This window comes from Protopterus annectens, chromosome 3.part0 (assembly GCF_019279795.1).
Source record: "Protopterus annectens isolate FY-2018-M chromosome 3.part0, PAN1.0, whole genome shotgun sequence".
NCBI lineage: Eukaryota > Metazoa > Chordata > Ceratodontiformes > Protopteridae > Protopterus > Protopterus annectens.
This window is the reverse complement of record NC_056731.1, coordinates 1,705,102,538-1,705,115,196: the sequence shown is the minus strand read 5'-3', so window position 1 is coordinate 1,705,115,196 and position 12,659 is coordinate 1,705,102,538.

Genomic DNA, 12,659 nt, shown 5'->3' with positions numbered 1-12,659 from the left:
TTCCAAAATTGATGAAAAGGCAAGATGAAAACTGGTCAGGGAGGCTGCCAAGAGATGCACAGCAACACTGAAGGAGCTGCAGGAATGTCTGGCAAGTACTGGTTGTGTACTACATGTGACAACAATCTCCAATTTTCTCCACATGTCTGGCTTATGGGGTAGGGTTACAAAATGGAAGCCTTTTCTTACACAGAAAAACATCCAGGCCCAGCTAAAATTTGCAAAACAATACATCACGTCTCCCAAAAGCATGTGGGAAAATGTGTTATAGTCTGATGAGACCAAGGTTGAACTTTTTGGCCACAATTCCAAAAGGTATGTTTGGCACAAAAACAACACTTCACATCACCAAAAGAACACCATCCCCACTATGAAGCAGTGGTGGCAGTATCATGCATTGGGTTTGCTTTTCTTCAGCTGGAACTGGGGCTTTAGTCAAGGGGGAGGGATTTATGAACAGTTTGAAATGCCAGTCACTTTTGGCCCCAAACCTTCAGGAGTCTGCTAGAAAGATGAAGAGGAATTTGACCTTTCAGCATGACAATAACCCCAAGCATATATCCAAATCAACAAAAGCATGGCTTCACCAGAAGAAAATTAAAGTTTTGGAATGGCCCAGCCAGAGCCCAGACCTAAATCCAATAGAAAATCTGTGGGGTGACCTGAAGAAGGCTGTGCACAAGAGATGCCCTCATAATCTGACAGATTTGGAGCACTTTTGCAAGGAAGAGTGGGCAAATATTGCAAGTCAAGAGGTGCCATGCTGACTTCTACCCAAGAAGACTGGATGCTGTAATTAAATCAAAAGGTGCTTCAACAAAGTATTAGTTTAAGGGTGTGCACACATATGCAGCACACATATGCAACCAGCTTATTGTATGTTTTTTATATTTTTCCCTAACAGATTTGTTTGTTTTTCAATTGAATTGTACAGGTTATGGGTCACATTGTTTCTTTCAGCTTTTCCCGGTTAATGGGTCGCCACAGCATAACTCCGATCCGCTAAAGATTAGCAGTAGATTTTGATGTGCTGGCTTGCCGGGCCTAAGGCACAACCTTCAAAGAAGGAACGCCCATTAACGCATGTCGCCACACAGAAGACGCTCTAAGTGAGAATCGAATGGGCAACGTCTAACTGTGAGGCGACAACGCTACCGCAGCACCACCACCACAGCTGTATGTTATGGGTCACATTAAAGGTGGGAAAAGTTTTGAAATGATTTATTGTGGTCTCATTTTTTTTATATCTGAAAAACCTGGCATTTTAACAGGGGTGTGTCCACTTTTTTTTTTCTTTTTTTTTACATGGACTTGTGTGTGTGTGTGTGTGTGTGTGTGTGTGTGTGTGTGTGTGTGTGTGTGTGTGTGTGTGTGTGTGTGTGTATGTATATGTATGCATGTATGTGTGTATATATATGTGTGTGTAATATATATGTGTGTAGTTGAGTAGTTGAGAAATTTAAAGGACAATGTGCAGATCATTGTGAGACCTGCTGACAAGGGGGATCTAGTTGTTGTGATGGATAGTACACATTATTCTGAAGCCATGGAAGGGATGTTGAGTGATATTAGTTTTTACAGTAAAATTAAAGTGGAGGATGTACATAAGATTATTGTTAATATTAAGAATTCCATTCAGGATATTTTTAATGGGAAGCTAATTATTTGAGGATATCTGATCCCCTGTTGCCCATTATACAATGACTCCCTAAGGTCCATAAGCATGTGTATAATCCACCCATGAGACCCATTGTGCCAGGTGGTTGGTGCGTGGATTACAGAACCCCTATCGATATATGTAGAGAAACATCTTAGACTGGTTATCAACATGAACAAGGTTGTGCTTAGGGACTCGAAGCAATTTCTTTTAGATTTTTATGAGTGTATACAAAGCTTAGATGAGATTGAGAACTTAGTTTTTGTCACTATGGACATTCAATCACTTTTTACGATGATTCCAAATGACCTGGGTATGAGTTATGTACAGTAATACATTAAGGCTAATAGTGAGTATCATGTCAATCAGATTGAATTAATTTGCAATTTCTTGGAAATCATTTTAGAGAACAATATTTTTACCTTTCATGGAGAGATTTATATTCAGAAACATGGCGTAGCTATGGGCACTTCTTGTGCGAATAGCTACACCAATATGTTTCTTGCACATAGGGAGAATGTTGTTCTGTTTAAGTTGAAGGAATTTTGTACCAATGTGGTCTTTTATCAACGTTTTGTTGATGATTTGTTCCTTCTTTGGAATGGAACGATAGTTGAGTTGAACCATCTCTTTGATCGCATGAATGGTTTGAGTGAGTGCCTGAAATTCACCATGGCATTTTCCAGGACCCGTATTGAGTTCCTGGAATTATTTATTGAGAAGTTACAGGATTCCATCATCAATACTGCTATTTTTCGTAAAACTTGCTTTAGGAATACCCTTCTAAGCAGAACCAGCATGCACCCTAATTACATTTTTCGGAATGTAATGCATGGACAGGGTATTAGAGCATCCAGACTGAACCCAAACTTTGAAGGCTTTCAGTATGAGATTAGATCCCTAGAGTAGAGATTGTTAGTGAGAGGTTACGATAAGGCGGAGATTTCTAAGAGTTGGGCTGACTTAGAGTCCCTCAGGGAGGGAATAGCAGCTCCATATTATGGTCCTGTCACTGAGGGTTTGGTGGATACACCTAAAAATTTAACTGGTGAGAAGGGACTGGTGAAGATCCCTTTGTTTTTTACACAGGATAATATATTATTAACTGAGCTTTTTAGACAGCACTGGTCCATTTTGCAGGTAGACTCAGTGATTGGTGATATAGTTGGTGACAAACCTTGGTTCCTTTACAGGAATAGGATGAACCTGAAGAGAATATTGTGTCATAGTAGGGACTTGAAGACTAATTTTGTGAGGATAGGAGTTACTCGGCCATGTGGCAGTTGCAATTTTTGTGGCCTGATTAATACCTCTGAGTCCTTCGGTCATCCTGATTTAGGTAGAGATTTCACTTTTCATGTGGATGCTAATTGCAGGACCATGAATGTTTATCTAGCTGAATGTGTACTATGCAAGTCTTTTTACGTGGGAAAGACCAATAGGTCACTACGAGAGAGGATGAGGGAACATGTATATAGTATACGTATACGCTCTGAGCACAATGCTTTATCTAAACATGTTGCAGAGTGTGGTGAGATGCATAGCTTTGTTTTTAGGGTTATTGACATCATAACACTTACAATTAGAGCAGGGGATATCCCTAATCATACGGAGTATAGGGAGACTAATTGGATGATTATTTTGAGAGGTGACAGAGGTAGTGGCCTCTACGAGCGGGCTTCACTGAAGCCCTTGCTGAATAAACGTAGGCTCCGTAAATAATATAGAGTTGTTGACCTTATTTTTTTAGATATGCACATATATTTTTATATATGCATATAAATTTTTATTTTTTATTATTATATTTTATATTTATATATATATATATATATATATATATATATATATATATATATATTATACTTTTATATATATGCTTTATCCTGTATGTTTTTTAGAGTATGTTTTTCAGAGTAGTGTGTTCTTCAGGACCTTCCTTGTTAATTGTTGCTGTTCCATGATTGGAGGGCTTGGATTTAAATTTTTATATATAAAGATATATTGTATGTGGTTATATTAATGGTCTGAGGAAGCTCTTATCCGAAAGCGCTTACCAAGAATTTGTCTGTTTACAATAAAACGTTTTTTATGATACAGGACTTTACAACATTTGTTGCCTTGGTCACTCCTTTGTTGCTATTATACTTGATTTCTCTTCTTATATATAGGTTCATAGGTTGATACTAGGCTATCTGCCCTAGGGCATTTACAAGCCTAGCCAGAGTGTGTTTGGCTTTTGCCACCCTTTTAAACGAGTTTACTATACCCTTTTAAGGTTTACTGTGCCTCTGTCTAGCAGTGATGCAGAGGTAATCCCCGGGGTAAACTTACGATTACCCATCCACCCGTCAAGATTCCTCTTGAAAAGAAGCAGTGAGGGGCTCTGTCTGACATGGACTGGGATTCTATTCCAGAGTAATGGGAGCCTCTGGGTTATAAATCTGTCCCTCCAGCATGTTCTATTAATTTCTGTGCTGAGGTTTAAGTCCCTCGAGCGCGTAGCTCTAAGGGATTTGGATTTTCTGAGGTGGAGCATGTCCATTAAATCTGGGTTTGACATGGCTTTATACGTCAGGCACAGGTCACCTCTGAGTAGGCGGTATGCAACTGAGTATACCTGGAGTTTCTTTAAACAGGCAGCATAGGTCATTTGTTTGAGTCCCTTGATCCTCTTAGTGAGGTACTTTTGGGGTCTTTCCAGTTGCTGCAGGTGTTGAGTAAGGTACATCCCAAATGGGGCGTTATATTCTATTATGGGCCTGATGAGTGATGAGTAGAGGGGCACAATGACCTCTCTTGATCTAGATGTAAACCCTTTCGTGATAAGGTGGGCAATATAGAAGGTCTTTCTAACCACTTTGGCGATGTGATTGTCAAAGGAAAGGTTGCTATCCACTTGGGTCCCCAAGTCCCTAATTACTTCTTCCGTGCTTAATGGATTACCACCTATGTGGTAATTTATGGGCACTTTGTTTTTCCCAAAGGGGATGACTATGCACTTTTTGGCATTCGGCTTCAGGCCATGGCTCTGGCACCAGTTATCCATCTCTGTGAGACCCTTTTGGAGGATGCCTGTGTCAGTTGGTGAGTTGATTATGGCACCCAGTTTGCAGTCATCTGCAAACTTGGTCAGCCATAGTCCTCCTTTGTTAGCCTGTACCTCAGAGAAATATATACCGAACAAGAGAGGTCCCAGGACTGAGCCTTGTGGGACACCACTAGTAACTGGTTTAGAGTCTGACATGGCTCCCGCAATTCTGACCATGTGGGTTCTATCCTTGAGCCAGTTTGCAACCCATCTTATGACATAGGGGTTGATGTTTAAGCTGGAGAGCTTATTTATGATGCCTGAGTGGGGTAGTGTGTCGAAGGCTTTTGCGAGGTCCAGGTAGGCTGTATGTACTACCTTCTCTTCATCTATGGCATTGGTGACTGTTTCAAAGAAGTCAACCAGGTTTAGGAGGCAGGATCTGCCCTTAACAAAGCCAAACTGGGTAGGATCCAGCGTCTGCAGGTCCCCAATGTCTTTGTTTATGAGCTCCATGATGATCCGCTTCATAGCTTTGCAGACCAGGCTAGTCAAACTTATGGGGCGGTAGTTTCCAGGGTCTGTTGAGGCACTGCCTTTGTGGAGCGGGACCACTGTAGCTGTACGCCATTCCTTGGGTCCATATCCTCTACTAAGGCTAAGGTTGAACAGTAACTTTATATGTGGTTTTAGCTCTTCTTGGAGCTCGTGTAGGACGCAGCCTGGGACACTGTCTGGTCCCATTGATGCTGTGTTTTTTGCCTTGGAGAGGGCAGCTCTTACCTGAGCATCTCAGATGCTGGGAAGGCTACTCTCTGCTGGGATAGATATTTGATCTTTAGGGGGGATGGGGGGAGAAGTTTGCACTGAACCTGTCTGCCAGGATGTTGGCTATGCCTGTGGGTTCATTGTATTTTTTGTCATTTTGGATTAACTCTGAACGTATCTGGGAGTTGCTGCCCAGGTTTCTAACATAACTAAAGAAGGCCTTGTGATTATTTTTGGTGTCCTGTGCAATTTTTCTCTCGAAGCTGGCCTTGGATGATTTTATGAGGGACCATAGTTTTTTGCTAGTATTGATCAGAGCTGCCTTCCCTTTTAGGGATTTTGCTCTATCATGTAGTAGCTTCCTCCTTTTGTTGTAAAGCTTATTTATGGCTGGGGTCCACCAGATTGGTCGCCTGCCTTTGGAGGATTGGGTCTTGGTTTTATTTGGGATTGCATGATCCATGCATTCCTGAAGGTGTCCATAGAATGCATTTATAAAGGTTTCTGCAGTTTGGGCTGTAGTTTCCGCTGGCCCGGGGGCTTTGAAGGATGTCACCTCGGTTTTGAGAAGTGTGAAATTAGCTTTTGAGAAATTTTTCACTGTAGTTTTCTGGGCTGAGGTGGGGAAGGGATGTGGATGTCCAGTGAGATTAATTTATGGTCCAATCTTACCAATGAGGGGTATACTTATGGTGTGAAGCATTGAGTCCCAATGTTGGTGATGATCAGGTCCAGTATGTTTTCCCCTCTTGTGGGAGTGGTGACTAGTTGTTCCATAGCATTTGAGTTTATAAATTCAAGGAACCTTTGGGCTAGGGCATTGGGGCTTGAGTAATGCTCCCAGTCTATGTTTGGGTAGTTGAAATCACCAAGTATAATGGTGTTTGGAGAGACCTTCATATTTTCCAGTATTTTCAGGAAGGCCAAGTGAGGATCCTGAGTTTGGGAAGGTGGTCTGTAGCAGGCTATAAACTGAAAGGCAGTTTTGCCCACTATTAGTTGCACATGGATGGTCTCTGCGGCTTCATGCAGTGCCACTAACCTGGAGGTGTGAGTATCTTTGATGAATATGGATACTCCCCCTCCTTTTGTGGTTTGGTCCGACTTTTGGGGCCGAAATGCGTGGTATGAGATATAACCTGGTAGTGCTGGGGTGCTCTCTGGAGCCTTGAACCAGGTTTCTGTTACTGCACAGATGTCGATATTCTCCATACTGAGGAGAGCTTCGAGTGCGTGCATCTTGAGGTTTAGACTTCTGGCGTTGAGTAGCGTTACCCTTAGTTTCTTTTTCCCAGTGTTATCTATGGGGGTGGGTTTGTCCTTTGAGCCTTGCCAAAAAAAGGCACTATGGGGGTGGCAAGAGACTTTGCCAATATCCGAAAGCCCAGAGGTGACAGGTGCAGGCCATCCCTAGCGAAGCAACATGGCTTGTCGAGCATGTCATCCCAGGCTGACAGACACTGGATCCCCTTTGAATGACACCAATACTTAAGCCAATTGTTAAAATTGAGCATTTTGTCTTTATACTGTGGCATCATTCTTGGTGAAGGTAATATGCTGCTCAAGGTCAGGGTCATACCGGCCTGGGCTACATGATTAGAGAGCTCCTGTATGTCTCTTTTCATGTAGTCCAGAGAGGTACGTCTCAGGTCATTCACACCAGCATGGACAATGACTGAGTCATATTTGTACTTGCTTTGGAGTGATCTGAGTGCTTGCGTTATGTGGCGGATCCTGGCTCCCGACAGGCAGCTTACCATGACTCTCTCCTTGTTCAGTCTGGTGAGTGTGTCTGACAATAGAGTCACCTATTACAAGTGTATCAGGTGTGTTGTTTAGCCTTATGGGCTGCGTTTGTTTGGCACACTGACTTTCTGAGTTATGTGTTTCATGTGTTTTGTTTTGGGGTAGCAGGTGCTTGGATGTCTGTTTTGGAGGTCTCTGCTGCTTAGGCAGATTCTTATTTAGAGCCTCCGAATATGTTTTGGTGTGTTTATGTGTTTGGTTAGACGTTGTGGTAGGTCTATGTGAGACTAGATTTGTGGTGTGTGTGGTTATCTTCTCCTCCTGACTGACTGGGCCAGTAGTGAGTTGAGAGAGTTCAGCCTCCAGTTTGGCTATATGGTTAAATCTCTCACATATGTTTGAGCTTGTTGGGAGGAGGAGAGGATTGTCTGTGTACATGAGGCAGTTGTAACATTGCCTCAGGATTTCCAGATTCACCAGCTGGACTGGAGAGGAGACTAGCATCTGTCCTTTAGTCATGCCAGACAAGTATAGGTAACTCCTTTATAATTGATCAAAAAGGACCAATAGAGGCCGAGTGATCTAGGGAGTATCTAGGGGTGTAGTGCTTTTGGTGTCTTAGTGCTAAAAAATTGCTTGCATGAGCAAGTGCAAGTACAGTGCTTTAGATAAAAAAAATAGGGTCTTCAATTTAAAGTTAGAGCAGTTCTCAGGGAAAAAGTGAAGAGCAGACTTTGTGCAGCCGAAAAAAGTTTAAGCCTGATTAAGCAGCGCTGCCCGATGCTGCGCTATGCGCAAAATCACGCAAAACCGCACCAAAGCGGGTTTTATACAGGGGGACTTGAAAGAGCTAGAAATTAGCCCAAAACAGCCAATAAACAACAAGATTCTTGTGCTGGGATCACTCCTCCAGGGACAGATAGGCTGCTCAAAGCTCCCCACTCCCACTGGTGAACAAAGAAGCCTCCTTCTATCCGAGTAAGGAACTGGGCAACACAAGAACTATCCAAAAGTCCAGAATACAGCAAAACCTGTATTAGGGACTATTCTAGGTCAGGAAAGGCGGGAAACAAGGATTTTTTTTGTTTTGTTTTTTTCTTTTTTGTTAAACAAACAGCAGAAAATGCAGTAAATATATAGCACTGGCTAGTGCACTTAAGTGTGTAGCCTCAACAGGTAAAATCAACAACAACACAAACTTTTAAAGTGCAGGTATAAATTAACAGAAAAACAGCTTTAAACAGGTAAAAGAGCAGATATAACTAGCTTTTTGGCGAGAAAGGACAGTCACACAGGTAATGGCAGAAAAAATATCCTTAAATCAGGTAAGCAGTCACTCTTTTTGTCTCTCTGCTGCTAGCACCACTCTGCAGGACCACGAGGAGCTTTGCTAAGTAGGAACAAGCCATATATATATATATATATATATTTATATATATATATATATATATATATATATATATATAAAAAAATAGATATGTGTGTGTATGTGTATATATATATATATATATATATATATATATATATATATATATATATATATGTATACAAGTATATAGATAAACATATACACATTCTGCCTCACTGCTGGACTCCCTGAAAAAAAAAAAAGCAATGGCCTTAGCTGCTGTCCTAAAGCTATTTCCTTCACCACAGATTTTGTTCAATCGGTGTTAGAATGTCATGGATTTTCAAGTAAATGGGTACTTAAAGTTTTCAGGCTAGGGCATCTGCTGCCAGGAGTGTAAATCCAGAAATGTTTTGGGTAAAGGGAGAAGCTATTACACAAACTAGCACACACTAACAGCATTCTGCCCCATTTATACTTAACATCTTGTTTATCTGGCACTCCAGCATCCTTTTATGGACTTGTACAGCTACTTCCTTTAAACTTAATGACATGCTACTGCCATGCTTTGTTTACATATTACTGTTTCATATAGAAATAAATACATATTTTTATGAGTATGTGTTTACTGGAACTATCACATAGCTCAGTACCATGGTAGATATTGTTATACTAAAAAATCAGAATATTAACTTTCAACAATACTGAGATTCAACAATAAGCTCTCAAATAAATCCACTAAAAATAAAATTTGTCTCTAGCACTACAAAAAAAGTTGACTTCAGATTGTGTGGGAACTAATAAATAAGGCAGAAACTATTAATATGCAGAAAATGGACACATTTATATGTTTTAATGCCACTACTTCTGTTTTTTTAACTACGGTGTCCATTGCAGAGTCAGGGTATTACATACTTAGATAAGCCATATTTTAATTTGCCTGCACAAGGCATAATGTTGAGTGCAGTGATACATGATTTATATTAGGTTTAGGTATTATGTTATGATTCAAACATCATTATGAATTATTTATTAATTGCAATATGACACAAGTGGTGAAATGTGCTTATGTGTTTTTCACAATTCCATAAGATTTCTAAAATTGGTTCTTTTTTTATCTGCATATGACTGGAAGCTGACAGTTTCCAAAGAATTTTTTTAAGTCCGTTTTCTATAGGGGTAAACCATACCCTATCATAGAGGTTTTTACCTCTCTACCCCTTTACTTAGCATAATGTAATCAGCACTGACAGTGGTGCATTATTTGAAAAGGAAACTTTCCTTTGCAACAGAGTCATGTTAACAGACTACTTGCCGGCAATCACAATCATTTCAAATCTGTTTATACCAGTCTTTCACAAATGATCACTGCTGATATTACAGGGTAATTTTTCAAAAGTACTGCTAGAATTAATTAGTTGTTTGAATCTGAGGCATACAAGAATCACTGTCTGAAATCATTTGTACGAAAATAGTGGTACAAATTCAATAAAGCTTACACAGTCATTTTTTTCTGTGTTTGCCTCATGGCATGATGCGAACATGGGCACAGCAGGGGTTTAGATTTAGTACAGTCCATGTAGGGGTGTGTGAAGATAGGCGAAGGATGCCAGCCTGGTCAGGTAGTGAAATGTAGATAATTCTGTCATTAGTAAATATTAATACAAGCCACAGCCTTGTTATCTTAAATGGGAAAAAATGTGTTAAATGTGGAACTGCAAAAATGTAACAACAGTGCACGCTGCTGTAGGAAACTGACAAGTCAAGCATTGTGTAATTGTTTGATAAAACTCGGAGCTGAGATGTCTAAATGAAGGAATTCTTATTGTTTTGAGGATAGAGTTAATGGCTAGAATTTACATGTATAATTTCTTTTATTGCTCTGGCTTCATGACCAGCTGCAAGATCAAAAGGGCTATTAACCTCTGAGTTTCTGTTAGCCTGGGAAAACAGAAAACTGTAAGAATTATTTAATCTGAAGCAGCACTGTATTATCAATTTAAACAGAGACAATCAGAGAGCATTTTGCATTTGTCTTGAAAACATCCAACTGACCAGTATCTGCCTGGGTTCTGTATGCAAGTAGGATCTTAGACTTCAGTGTCTCTTAGAAATAGCTAGAAAATAGGAAGATTAGACAGTTGTTTTCTGCATTGATGTCAGAACTATTCTACTGTAATTTTATGCATTTTCCTGTGCCTGAACTCTTGACTAGCACTGTGTTGTAAGAAGTATTGTCTTATGTTCTTATTTATTATTTATCATTATTATTAAATATTTCTAAATCTTTCAACTGTGGCTGTTTTATGTAGAGATAAGTTAAGCTCTAGAGTACATTGCATGTGTATAGTGATACTGTCCAAGCCACCCCAAATAAGCCTTGCTGTTCAGTCACACTTACCAGTTGGATAATAATATTGCACAGTAATAATTGGACACCCTTTGTTAAGGACTTTTTTAGTAGCTGATATTAGTGGGTGGTGGCAGCTGGTACTACCAGCTGGAGAATCTGTTCCAGCCTTCCCCAGGAGTGCCTGTGTGTTTGCATATAACTCATATCTCAAAGTCTGTGTGTGTCAGCTACTTGGGCAGGGACGTGAAGCACTGGTTGGACAGACAGGGTGCTTGGAGATTTTAGTTTGCTCACTAGGCTGAGATCTGGACCCTATAGCTATGCCAGTGGGGAGTCTTATTGGGGATCTGGAGAGAAAGGAAGAAACCAGCCCCAGACTGATTGTGATTTCTGTGTGCTCTTAAGAGAAATTGTACTTTACTGTGTGTACATTTGTTATCCTCCCCTATGTGGACAACCCTCACTGGTGTTAGCGGTGAGGATTGAGGCTCCTTGATTGCTGGGCCAGTGCATGAGTGTCACAGGTTGCACAAGCATAAGCATTCAGTTACCAATGGAAAGTTTTGTGGCATGCAAATTAAAGCTTAAGTAGCTGAATTTTATGCTAATCAAGCAAACCAATATGGTGGAGCTATCCAACAACCTTACACATAACCAAGTAGGCTCTGTGTCCATGTTGGAAGTTTATGGGAAAATTGTCCATGAACAGGAGCATATATGGAAGTAAGGGCATATGGAAGTCCTGAAATATGGACAGAATCTCATAAAAATGTTAAAACAGGCATTTACTGACCAAGGATGTTCAACAGTAAAATGACTAGAAATGCTAATATTTTTATTTTTAGCACAAATGTGCGCAATGTGCTGTGATGCCGAAAACATTTAAAAAAAACAATGAAACAAATGTAATTTAAAAAGTCTGGTATGTTATATTGTCACAACAATTACAGTAACACCCTGCATTGTATCTTTAAATCATTGCACAAGAGAGATGTTACCCAGCTCACATAGCTACCATCTGTGTAGTTCCCAGGCTGTCAGCATGGTTATGTAAACGGTGTAAAAATGAGTGGATTTGTTGAATCAGGAAAAGAAGGGACCATGTAGGGCTGTACACTCCATGTAAGCTCCTACACGGTGTGTGTTTTCCTTGGATGAGAATATCTGAGCATTGCATAAACCTGGTAAATAAGGTTATGCTCCACTAAACCACTCTAGTCCTGTGGCTATGACTGTTAGGTGTTGGACTACAGTGCAGATAGCCTTGGGTTCAAGTACAGACTACATCATCTTTTAATCATACTGTGCTGGCATTGTAGTTCATAGAAATGAAGTGCAATTATCCTTAATTACTGTATTCTGTACATATGACAAAAGGGGATGATATTATTAAATGTTTTACATGATTTGCTGTCAGTATGCATAGCTGAACTCTGCTGTGTGTGCCTGTGCAGAGCGCAAAAATGTGCACTGTAACAGGAGTTCTAAATTCTGTCAGTTACATCCTAAGCAGGTGAATGTCTTTTAAAGCAGCCAATACCAGATGGTCGCCCTAATCAACAAATGTATAAAGTGTGCATACAGCCTACATTCTGATTTTCCCTCGATACTTCAATAACATTGGAGTAGAGACCTGGAACTTTTAACTGACATAATGCTATGGACTGCTGCAGCTATTCTATATCTGTATGTCCTTGAGGCTGAAGTAAATGCTGCTGGTACTGATGACAATAGGCCTAGGCTGAGAAGGAAGACAGTG